The sequence below is a fragment of the Pseudophryne corroboree genome, chromosome 1 (assembly GCF_028390025.1).
Source record: "Pseudophryne corroboree isolate aPseCor3 chromosome 1, aPseCor3.hap2, whole genome shotgun sequence".
Lineage (NCBI taxonomy): Eukaryota > Metazoa > Chordata > Amphibia > Anura > Myobatrachidae > Pseudophryne > Pseudophryne corroboree.
In genome coordinates this window covers 777,210,351-777,222,489 of record NC_086444.1, presented here as the reverse complement: position 1 = coordinate 777,222,489, position 12,139 = coordinate 777,210,351, and positions in this window count along the sequence as shown.

The window sequence follows — 12,139 nt, the reverse complement described above, 5'->3', positions numbered from 1 at the left end:
TGTGACAATGTTTATAAATAATAACAACAATATTGCTCTATGACTCTACGTGATGATCAAATGATGATCATCTCTCAATCCAAGGTTAATTATTCAATTAATTAGTGCACAGTGTTTGCTTCAAATACTGCCCGCCTCCCCATAGCGTCACTGATGTGACCAAGCTACCTGTGAAACGTACGTCATCATCACTAGCGGGACGTGGACGTGTAGATCACACGGAGGTGCGGGAATCACACCCGACCCGGCGTCCAGCTCCCGCAGCAGTTTCCAGCAAATTGATTACCAGCGGGGCCTTGGCGTGTAGAGCTTACGGAGTGTGGGAATTATACCCGACTCGGCGTCCGGCTCCCGCGAGCGGCTACCCGCTAATTGACGGAGATCTGACCCTGCTTAGTGACACGACAGATACAGAACCTACCAGGTACTCAGAGCCGCCCTCTCATCCACGGCTAGACATCTACAGGCCCTCCTGCAATGTGTTCTCACAACAGGGGAGGGGGGATGTAGAGCGTGGACAGCAGAAGCAGCTCGCACTGCTCTGTCCTTTCTGTCTCCAGGTGGACGGCCTTTCCCCGCTCTCATTGTCTCCATTCACTGCCTAGGTATTAACCTCGGCACATGGGACAACATTAGAAAGGGAAACCGTCACTATACACCTGGGACTCTTTATCTCTCAGCTATTATATCTGGAAATAGTTAAGAAATCCTTTCACATGATTTGATAATATCAGCACATTTCAACAGCTGTTATAATTGACACTAAGTACCACTACATATTATATTAATCTGTGAAAAATTACCAAGTTTTTCTGTAGCAAAGAGATAAAGGTATATTTGACAGGTTATGTGTCTTAAAAGAACTCCGGTGTGTTCGGTATTAACCATGGAACAGTCTCAAAACTAGAGACAGTTTAAGGATTTGTGTCTCAGAATTGGGCATTAACCATGGAACAGTCTCCATATTAGAGACAGCTTAAAGAATTTGTGTTACAGAATTGATCCAATCAAAATAGAGATCAAATTATTGGCATCTGCATATTGGAACAGTCTCAATACTAGAGACAGCTTAAGCATTTGTGTTACAGAATTGATCCAATCAAATTATTGGCATCTATATATTGGAGTGCCACTATACCTTCCTGCGCAGGTTTTCTATTATGTGCGCCCGGTGGGATGAGGTCTTTTTTATCCATTCATTCTAACCATTTGATATGATCACTACTGAAGTATGTGCTCTCTGATTGTGACGCATATCTTCCCATGTAAATCTGAAATTGTATTACTATGGAAAGAATCATTGAATGCTTGTAGTGATCAGTTGGATGCATACCCCGCAGACCTGCCCATGCTTTCTCTTTGAGAGAACAGGGACTACTTACCTATACTATTTACAATTTTGTTATAGTGTCCCTGTATATGATCAACAGTACTCTCTACGAAAGTTTTGAGACAGTGTATCTATTATCTGCTCTCTTGCATAAATTGCTCCTTTTTGCCACAATTGTATCTCACCGTTATGGATACAAAATAACTTATCAAATTACATATGTATGACCACTGCAGTCTGGACAATAGACTGGCAGATGGAGTGTACACATGTTACAATTCATATTTATACTACCCTGGTATGAATCCACAAGGATGAGGAGTAAACTGGGAGATCTACGCAGGGGTTCTCTTTGAGGTAATTATGAAACTTACCTCTGTGATTGGTATCAACTATTGTAACCTTTGAGCACAGAAAGCTTCTCTATGCAAACAGCTATTTATTCTTTTTAAAGAGCAGTCAATGTCAGACTCACGTCTGAGACTTGAGACTAATTAAGTCTTGCTAATGGGCGATATGGATAGCCATTACAGCACAATAAATTCTCAATAACATAAAACTTAGCTTGACAACATATAATTGCCCCCACTATACTGGTAAATCAACCATTATCCAAATATTTTGAATTTGGGGCAATGACTTTACAAAGGTTTCACTCTCAGGCTGTTAAATATACCCACACGCCTGGATATAGAGATTTATTTTAAATGTCGAAATAAAAGTTATATTTTACTAACTAATAATCATTTCAAAAGAGTGCGCCACACAGTAAGCTCCTTTTTTAGTGTAGTACCCACTAGTGGTCCACACTAATTACTCTAGAAATATATACTCAACCCAGTGAGGCCTGGTATCCTAATACATGCCAGCAGCATGGCAAACAACCCAATAGGACAATGCGCAAAGGCCCATCCAGCTGCTTGGCTGGTACTTTATTCCTGTGCAATGTATCACTCTCCAAGGTTTGATAAATCTGGGCCATTGACATTTTATTACCATGTGAACGTGTATGTCTACTTGATATACAATATACACAATGAATTATCTGTAAAAAAAAAAAAAATAATAATAATTCTTTGTGAAATGTTTTTTTTTTATGATATTAATGCAGCCATCGGTGTTGAGGTAATTAATGGTAGACTTGTGGAAATACTTGTGAACTTTAAATTATAAATTATGATAATTCACATAATTAGCAGAAGGGAAAAGAGAACTCCAGTCCCTAATACAAATGCTCAATAAAATAACTATATATTTACCATAGAACACCAGGTTTGTACCAAATCTGTTTTCTCATACGTGTTCAGTGTGTAAGTTCACAAGTAAAGGTTCACATCACAGCAAACCTGGTTCTCATGGCAGTACCCAGTGTTTAAATCAAATAAAACATTATCTTGAAAAATAAAAAAAAATAGACTTTAAAATTAACTCATGCTTATAGCATCTGCATGTGGTTTATTCGTATAGCGATTCAACATCACACATAAAAAAAGGTCACTCCTTTTATTAGATTAGATGAGGGCTGAATAAGCACGAGACCATATAAGAGCCCCATTTTTTGTGATTGGTTTTTTATGACAAAGCAGTTGCTAGGTAGTTTTTCCAAGGGACCTTGGGAATTTTCTATAGGTTGTTTTCCTTGTCCATCAGGATTTGTGGGTGTAGGCTACAGTGCATATAAAAGCTTAGGTCATGTGCTTCATACTTCCTCTTGCCATTTGGACAGCTAAGTAACACAGTCTCTGTGACTGCTGCATTTAGTGTGCATTTTGTTCCCTTTTGTTTCTTACATTGTCTCCCTTTGTTTGTTATTCCCCCCTCCCAGCCTCTATCCCAGAACCTATAATTTGCTATAACTGCCTGCACTGCTGTCCCATATCCTCCAACATTTTACACATAAAAATCGGTACAAAGCCGAAAAAGGGGCGTGGTCATGGGTAAAGGGGGCGTGGGCACGTCCCTTTTCCTATACTTTCAATGGAAGTTTGCAGAGCCAAAAATCGGTACAGACCATAAATAAAAAAAAATAAAAAAAAGGTACTGTACCTATTAAAAAGGTACAGTTGGAGGGTATGCTGTCCCCGCATATCCCTGCCTGCCCTGCATATCCCCGCAGGTCCGCTCCCCCTCATCCGTTGCTATGGTAGGCCGCGGGTGCCCAGCGCTCGGGTCACAGAGTGCGGCCTCCCTTGCAGAGGTCCCACGTCTCTCTGGTCTCGAAGGGGTCGGGCCGCTGCTCGCCCGGCCTGCGGGCGCGCTGTCCCGGCTGCGCTGGGTGGTGGCTCGGATAGGCTGCGGTTGCCGGGGTCGCCCCTGGCGGCCGTTGGTCTGCGGATGGCTCCCTCATGTGGCCCGATAACTTCCGGCACGTCCTCCGTCCCCCCCCCATTTGCGGCTCCGGCCAGCGGCGCCGGGACACACGCGGTGCCTGGCGTCCTGAAGCGGGCTGCGTGCAGGAGGGAGGGTTGGGAAGGGGGGCGACGGCTGCAGATGCACTGAATATACGGGGCAGCAGGTGTTCCCTGTGCCCCAGGTGTGGTTTTTGCAGGCTGTTGATGATGTCTCACCCTCACGGGGGTCCCATTTTGGCGCATTTTCCTGTTCAGGGCGGGGTTAGTAGGCAGGTGCCCGTGTTTTCTTGGGGGGATGTTTTTTTGCGCTGGGGAGTGCCGGGACGCCGGCTCCGTGGTCTGCCTCTGTTCTGGGGTCCCCAGCTGGGATAATGTCTATTAAGCGGCGGGCGTTTCTGTTTTCGGAGCTCCGGCCGCTGGCACCTTGGCCTCTGGCGGCCGGGCTCCATATGTGGGGTCACGGCGTCCCCTCTCGCGGTTGGCGCAGTGCAGGCACCGCGGCAGGGACGTCTTGACGTGTGGTTCCCTGGGGGGGCTGCTGGATCGTCTTTTTGTGGGGGGTGTTTTGGTTGTCTTTGGGGCTCGGGTTCACTGGTGTTACCGCCTGGGGTCCCCCAGCTGGCACAGGTGGGTGGGTGGGCTTTTTGATACTTCAACACAGTCCCTGGGGGGTCTAGTCATGGGGGCTCCTCCTGGGGCCCTGCGGTATGGTGGGGTGCCCCTGTGCCTGCCATGGGTGCTCATCAGGGTCCCCTGACTATTGGGTGGGTGCGTTCTGCTGCGCCCTCCTATTGGTGGATCTGTTTACCCCCCGCTGGGCGTGATGGGAGTTGCTGGTGGTTCCTCCCAGACATCCCTGGCTGGTTCCCACAATTGGCCAGTCCCTTCTTCCGGGCCGGCCCCTCCGGTTCCTTCCCCTTGCTGTTGCGCAGCCGTTCCCCACCCCGTTCCCGGCGGCTCTTTGTTGCGCGGCGGTTTGTTGTTCCCCGGTAGCGCTCCCTCTTTTCTTCCCAGCTCCGCGTTTTCCTGTCCGGGCGTCGTCAGAACCACGGATTGGAGATCCGCGAGTTGAAGGCCGGGAGAAGATTCGGTGTCGGTGTCTGATGGAGATGTTCGATCGGGATTGTCGTCTGCTGGAGTGGTTCCAGGTCCTTCAGGTAACGGTGAGCATGCTTTTCTTTTGTTTCTTTAGCATTGTTTAGTTTTAAGTTGTGTTTCCCTTTTTTCCCCCAGGCGCCCACGTGAATTTGCCTTGCTTACTGCGCGTCGCGTGGCTTCAGGGACTGGGTACGGTGGGGTGCCGGTGGCTACAGGCATGTCGGCTCCCTGATGTTTGGTTGGCAGGTTCATGGTGCTATGTGGGAGGTTATGGGTGGTGCGGACGGTGATGGCGGCATTGCTGCCGCACTGCACTGTGGTCATGCGGTCATTTCCCACCATGGCTCTGACTGTGTGGAGTTTTTACGTTCTCCCCATATGTATGTGGGGTCCTCCCTAATCCGCACATATACTGGTGGGTCGTAGGTGCCGTTTTTTGTTTAGCAGGGTAGGTTGTGGATGCGATCAGAAAGAGCCAGGTGGCCATGTTCTAGATTACGAGGGTCGTGCTACACGGTCGTGACAGGCTAGCAGCCGGGGGCGCACAAATTTCTTGGTGGTTGCGGCTAGCTCGGTCGGGGGCGCATGGGCCTCTTAATATCATGGTTTCTGACTGCCATGCTGGTGCTCGGACCATGGACTGTCCTATTGGCACGGGCTCCCGCCCTAGGGGGCTGAGGGTGGTAGGTGCAGGGTGGGGGCAAAGTCGTGTTTCGCCACTCTTGCGGGGCGGTCACACGGTTGGTCGTGCTCACTGGTTGCGAGCGGAATGCTTTCCGCTCCATCAGGGGCCAGGGGTAGGTGGCACGGAGGGCCCTTCCGCTGTTGCCGTGGGTTCCCGGGTGGGTGCCCATTTCTGCCACCTTTTTCTCACCCACATGGGGTTTTATTTTCTACTGCTTTTCCGGGCCAGGTGGCTTCCGGTGATGGCTCGGGGCCTTGTTTTTCTTTCTCTGGGTGCTTCCCGGGGGTGGTTCACGTTTTTCCCATGGCGGAGCGTGTGCCTGTTGGGCCATTTTTGGGGGGCGGCTTTGCATCCTATGGCAAGAGGAACGGCTGTGGTTTTGGTCATAGGGTGGTCAGTGGGTAAGGAGCTCGTGGCTTGCATGGGGGTGATTTGTTGGGGTTTTCTTTTTTACCAGGTAGGTAGGAAGTGTCACCCGTTTAGGTGTCCTGCCCCTAGTCAGTACTGTGTTTGGGTCGTGTTCGTAGGCTTCTGCCTCATATTTGCTATCGGGTCCCATTTTGTTGCTTCATGCACTCACTGGCTGTTCAGCTGCGTTCTGCTGTCATTGGCCGTGGAGGATTATGCTTCGTGGTTATTGTAAGGGTGCAGCCTGTTTCTCTGCTGTCTGTTCGGGCTCGGGAGACGGTGGCTCTGCAGGTTTATTTTGTAGCTTTCGGTGGTTTGGTAGAGCGGCTTCTTTTGTGGGTTCTCCGGGCCCACAGTTTTTTGCAATGTTAAGCATGTTAGTCTTTTCCCCGGGGGGGTCTGTGTTTTTTCTTGATGGGACTTTTGGGTTTTGCTTTAGCTTACAAGGTTGTTTTTATGTTTTCTGGGGATGGCGGTCGTGGTTTGGTAAACCTCATTGTGGCGGGAAAGTCGCTACCAGCCAGCGGTCATATAGGCCTAAGGGGTCATTGTGGGGCACCCTCTTTCGGAATGGACGGCGAGTGTGTCCTTACCCTGCGGTTGGACTATCGGACGCTCCCCTAGGGGAGCATCCATATTTGCCAGAGGAAAGAGTGGTGGGTCCTGCACAATGCGGGTTAGGCATGTAGGAGGTGGTTGTTGTGGTAGTCCCCTCCTCAGTTTCGGTGATATAATCAGATGACTGGAGCTGGCGTTTGGTAGCGCCTTTATCTTTGCCATCCTCCATCATAAAATCTAGTTTAAAGTTCCGGTCAGTCATCAATAAATACCGTCTGACCTTTTAAATCTAGCTATTGGTATCCGTGTCTTTATTTGTAGTGCTAAGCTACCTTAAAGTTAAAGTGTAAGGGATCGCAATAAAATGATGGGCACCTTAGATTAGATGAGGGCTGTATAAGCACAAGACCATATAAGAGCCCCATTTTTGTGATTGGTTGTTTATGACAAAGCAGTTGCTAGGTAGTTTTTCCAAGGGACCTTGGGAATTTTCTATAGGTTGTTTTCCTTGTCCATCAGGATTTGTGGGTGTAGGCTACAGTGCATATAAAAGCTTGGGTCATATGCTTCATACTTCCTCTTGCCATTTGGACAGCCCCTCCCGCCCTCCCTCATGTTTTTCTCTGATGTCAATTTTCTGTTCAGGTTTTCTCTTTTGTCGGCTATTAAAAGCCAGATAGGCAGGAAAGTCGCTACCAGCCAGCGGTCATATAGGCCTAAGTGGTCATTGTGGGGCATCTTCTTTCGGAATGGACGGCGAGTGTGTCCTTACCCTGCGGTTGGACAATCGGACGCTCCCCTAGGGGAGCATCCATATTTGCCAGAGGAAAGAGTGGTTGGTCCTGCACAATGCGGGTTAGACATGTAGGAGGTGGTTGTTGTGGTAGTCCCCTCCTCAGTTTCGGTGATATAATCAGATGACTGGAGCTGGCGTTTGGTAGCGCCTTTATCTTTGCCATCCTCCAACATAAAATCTAGTTTAAAGTTCCGGTCAGTCTCAATAAATACCGTCTGACCTTTTAAATCTAGCTATTGGTGTCCGTGTCTTTATTTGTAGTGCTAAGCTAGCTTAAAGTTAAAGTGTAAGGAATCGCAATAAAATGATGGGCGCTTTATATTCTCAATTACACTCTATGTGGGAGTGGTATATTAGTGGCACATAGTGAGTGCCTTGTGGACATTTATAAAATGATAAAAACTGTTAAATAGGGTTTAAATCACAAAAATGCTACACTTTCCTCAAAACACATACTCTGCCATACAGTAGCAGCAACTAACATGCTCTTAAACATAATCCTCTAAATGTTGTCCTAAGAACTCTATGCCCTTGCCTGCTGGCTTTAATAATGATCATTTTAGAAGATCCTTAACAACCTGCTTTTCTTACTAATACCTCGTTCACACTGCCATGAAAAATCCGGGTTATTGCACGTGAACGCGCAGTAATCCGGGTTTATATGCAGAGTGAACGGGGGACCTGACAAATTTCCCGGGACGTCTGACCCGGTATTTCAACCTGGGAATAAAGAAGGGTTATTCCTGGGTCAGGCGCAGTTTGATGGAAGTGTGAATGGTGTTAAGTGTTCCCGGGTCAATGCGATCCGGGACCCTTCAATACTATTGGAGCAGGCGGTGCTTGTAGATCATCTGATCTCCAAGCGCCAACCCCGCATGTGACCCGGTGACGTCATCGACACCGCAATATGCCGTGTCGGGGCCACCAGTCTGAACGGGGTCTCAAGCGGGTTGCACCTGAGAAGGTCTCGTGTACGAGTACCGGGTGCAACCCGCCAATTGTCAGTGTGAACATGGTATTAGTTATGTTACCCATAACCACTTGCCTGGTATGGTCGCATAATTTGCAACCACACCATCCTGTGCATAATCTAACCTGGTCGCATCGGACATAAACACAGAGTGGGTACTGGCCAGAAAATAGACGTTATGGTAAGAACTTACCGTTGATAACGTGATTTCTCTTATGTCCACAGGTATCCACAGGATAACATTGGGATATGGTTGAGTGACAGCGGAAATGGCACCAACACAGTCACGAGCTTTCTGGCCTCCCAGGATGCATCGGGGCCTTCACCATATAGTCCCGCCCACTGACTCAGTCAAATCAGTTCTTTCCACAGCGATTTAGGAAGGAGCATCAGGTAGAGACCTGTTTAGGCGATAAGAACACACATGCACACCCTTCCATACAAGAAGGAAGAGGTTTAATGATTGTCAAGATCCTCAAATCAGATGCGTCAGGGTGGGATTCTAGTGGTGGGGACGCTCCTGATTACCCAGGAGGACCTTTCGCCCGAAGTCTGCGTCATGAGAGGCAAAAGTATCCAAGGCATAATGTCTAATGAATGTGTTTATGGAAGACCATGTGGCTGCCTTACATATCTGTTCTGCTGAAGCACCCTGTTGTGTGGCCATGAAGGACCTACCTTACGTGTAGAGTGTGCAGAGACACTAGCTGGAGTAGGGAGATCTGCATGAGAATAAGCTTCTGATATTACCATTCGGAGCCATCTCGCCAGCGTCTGTTTACTAGCAGGCCATCCTCTTCTATGAAATCCGTAGAGGATGAGAAGAGAATCTGTTTTCCTGATGGCACTAGTACGATCTATGTAGATTCTTAAAGCTCGAACTACTTCCAGCGACGCTTCTCCCGCAGATAGTCCCGACACCTGAAAAGCTGGGACTACAATCTCTTCATTTAGGTAAAACTTTGATACCACCTTTGGAAGATAACCAGATCTCGTTCTGAGAACTGCTCTGTCTGGAAATTACACGATAACGCTCCTAAATCTGACACTCTTCTGGCTGACGCCATTGCCAGTAAAAAAAGTATTTTAACCGTTAACCATTTAAGATCTGCCCTCTTAAGCGGTTCAAATGGAGGACCCTGGAGGAATTTGAGAACTAAATTCAAATCCCAGGGAGCTGCAGGAGGAACAAATGGAGGTTGAATATGTACAACTCCCTGAAAGAAAGTACGTACATCCTGTAAATCAGCAATCTTTCGCTGAAACCATACAGTTAATGCTGATACTTGATCTCTCAAGGAAGCAACTTTCAAACCTTTATCCAATCCTGCTTGAAGGAAATCCAAAATCCTGGATACTTTAAAAGATCTTGGATTTAAATTTTTTCCAGTACACCAATGAATATAGGCTTGCCATATTCTATGATACACATGAGCTGAAGAAGGCTTTCTTGCTCTAATCATAGTTTGGATTACTTGTTTCGAAAATCCTCTAGCTTCTAAGATAGAGGTTTCAACAGCCACGCCGTCAAAGACAGGCGATCCAGATGACTGTGACAACAAGGACCCTGCATTAGCAGATCTGGACGTTGAGGGAGCAATATTGGTGCTTCCACGGACATCCTCAGAAGATCTGTGTACCAATGCCTTCTTGGCCAAGCTGGAGCTATTAGAATTATGGCTCCCTTTGCTTGCTTTATTTTTCTCACCACTCTGGGTAACCGAGATATTGGAGGGAACAGATACGCCAGATGAAACTTCCATTCTACTGACAGTGCGTCTACAAGGACCGCTCCGGGATCCTTCGTTCTTGATCCGTACCTTGGAACTTTGTTGTTTAGACGAGACGCCATGAGGTCTATCTCTGGTAGACCCCATCTGTTCACTATTGCCTGATACACTTCTGGGTGTAATGCCCATTCGGTTTCCTGAATGGTGTGTCGACTGAGAAAATCCGCTTCCCAGTTCAGTGCACCTGGGACAAACACTGCTGACAATGCTGGAAGATGGAGTTCTGCCCATCTTAGAATGGGAGCTACTTCCTCCATCAGTCTCTTGCTGTGAGTTCCTCCTTGATGATTGAGGTACGCTACTGCTGTCGCATTGTCTGAGTGAATCTGGACCGGTCTTCCTTGCAGACTGTCCTTTGCCTGAACCAAAGTCATGTAAATGGCCCTTATTTCCAACAGATTTATTGGCAGGCGACTTTCCCTTGCGTTCCATTTTCCCTGGAACCACAGGCTTCCAAATACCGCACCCCAGCCTTGCAGGCTGGCATCTGTTGTCAGGACTTGCCACTCTTTTATCCAAAAGAGTCTCCCCTTGTTCAAATGGTATGTCTGTAGCCACCACGCTAGAGACCTTTTTACGTTTACTGGAAACTTTATCATCTGCTTTTTTATTGCCTGATGATTTCCGTTCCATTTGGTCAGAATAAGGTGCTGCAATGGTCTGGAGTGGAATTGCGCATATTCCACCATGTTGAAGGTTGATACCATCAGACCCAACAGTCGCATTGCTGCATGGACTGACATTGTCTGGGCGTGCAACGCTTCCTGAGCCATGACTTGCACCTTGATTATCTTTTTCTCTGGTAAGAGAACTTTCTGTAGGTCTGAATCCAATATGGCCCTCAAATGAACCATCCGCTGTGACGGATTCAGAGACGACTTTTCACAATTTATGAGCCACCCGTGTGGCTCAACAGTAAATCTTGTGAATGTGCTAAGATTAACAGGTCGTCGAGGTATGGGAATATTCTTATCCCCTGTTTGCGCAGACAAGCTGCCATAACCACCATGATCTTTGTAAACACCCTGGGTGCTGTTGCTAAGGGCTGAAAATGTTCCTGGAGGATGGCAAACCTGAGGTAACACTGATGAGACAATGCTATAGGCACATGTAGGTAAGCATCCCGTACATCCAGAGATACCATGTAATCTCCCGGTTCCATAGCCAACATTCTGGAGCGTAACGTCTCCATGTGGAACTTCGGGATCCAAATGTATTTGTTCAACATTTTCAGATTGAGAATTGGTCGATATGACCCATTTGGTTTCTGGATCAGAAATAGATTGGAGTAAAACCCCTGTCCCCTTTGTGATGGAGGTACTGGGACAATCACACCTGACTGCAGCAATTTTTAGACTGCTTCTTGCAGGGCATTGGCCTTCGACTCTATACAAGACGGGCTGGTGCAAAAAAATCTTTGAGGTGGCTGCCTCCTGAATGGGAACCCATACCCCTGAGATACCACCTTCTGCACCCAAGCATCTGTTGTCGACTGTTGCCATATGTGTGCAAAATGAAGGAGTCGGCCCCCAAGTCCCGTCTCTTCAGGCTGATGGTTTCTGTTCAGGCTTGGAAGCTGGCTTTTTACTAACCCACTGCTTCCTACCCCAGGTTTTGAACTGGGGTTGCTTAGGCTCCTCTTTAGCTTTCGCTTTGCTTTGCCAACGAAAAGAGCGAAATTTTAGACCCTTGGACTTAGGGTTATAGGTAGCCGGAAATCTGACCTTCTTTGATTCAGCCTCTGATTCTAGGATATCAGATAATGGTTTTCCAAACAATATATTACCAATGAAAGTCAATGCTTCCAATTCTTTCTTGGATTCCGCATCTGCCTCCCAGGTACGTAGCCAAACTGCTCTGCGAGTGACTACTGTCAAGGCTGAAGCTTTAGAAGCAACTGTACCCACATCAGTTGCTGCTTCTTCCAAGTATTGGGCAGATTGTCTTAAATGGCTAAAAAGCTCCTCTTGCTCCCTACTAGGAGAAGAGATGTCATTCTCTAGTTCCTCTATCCATTCGCCCATTGCCTTTGCTACCCAGGCCGAAGCCATAGCAGGTCTTACCACTGCTCCTACTAGAGAAAAATAAGATTTTAAACCTACCGGTAAATCTTTTTCTCCTAGTCAGTAGAGGATGCTGGGGACTCCGTAAGG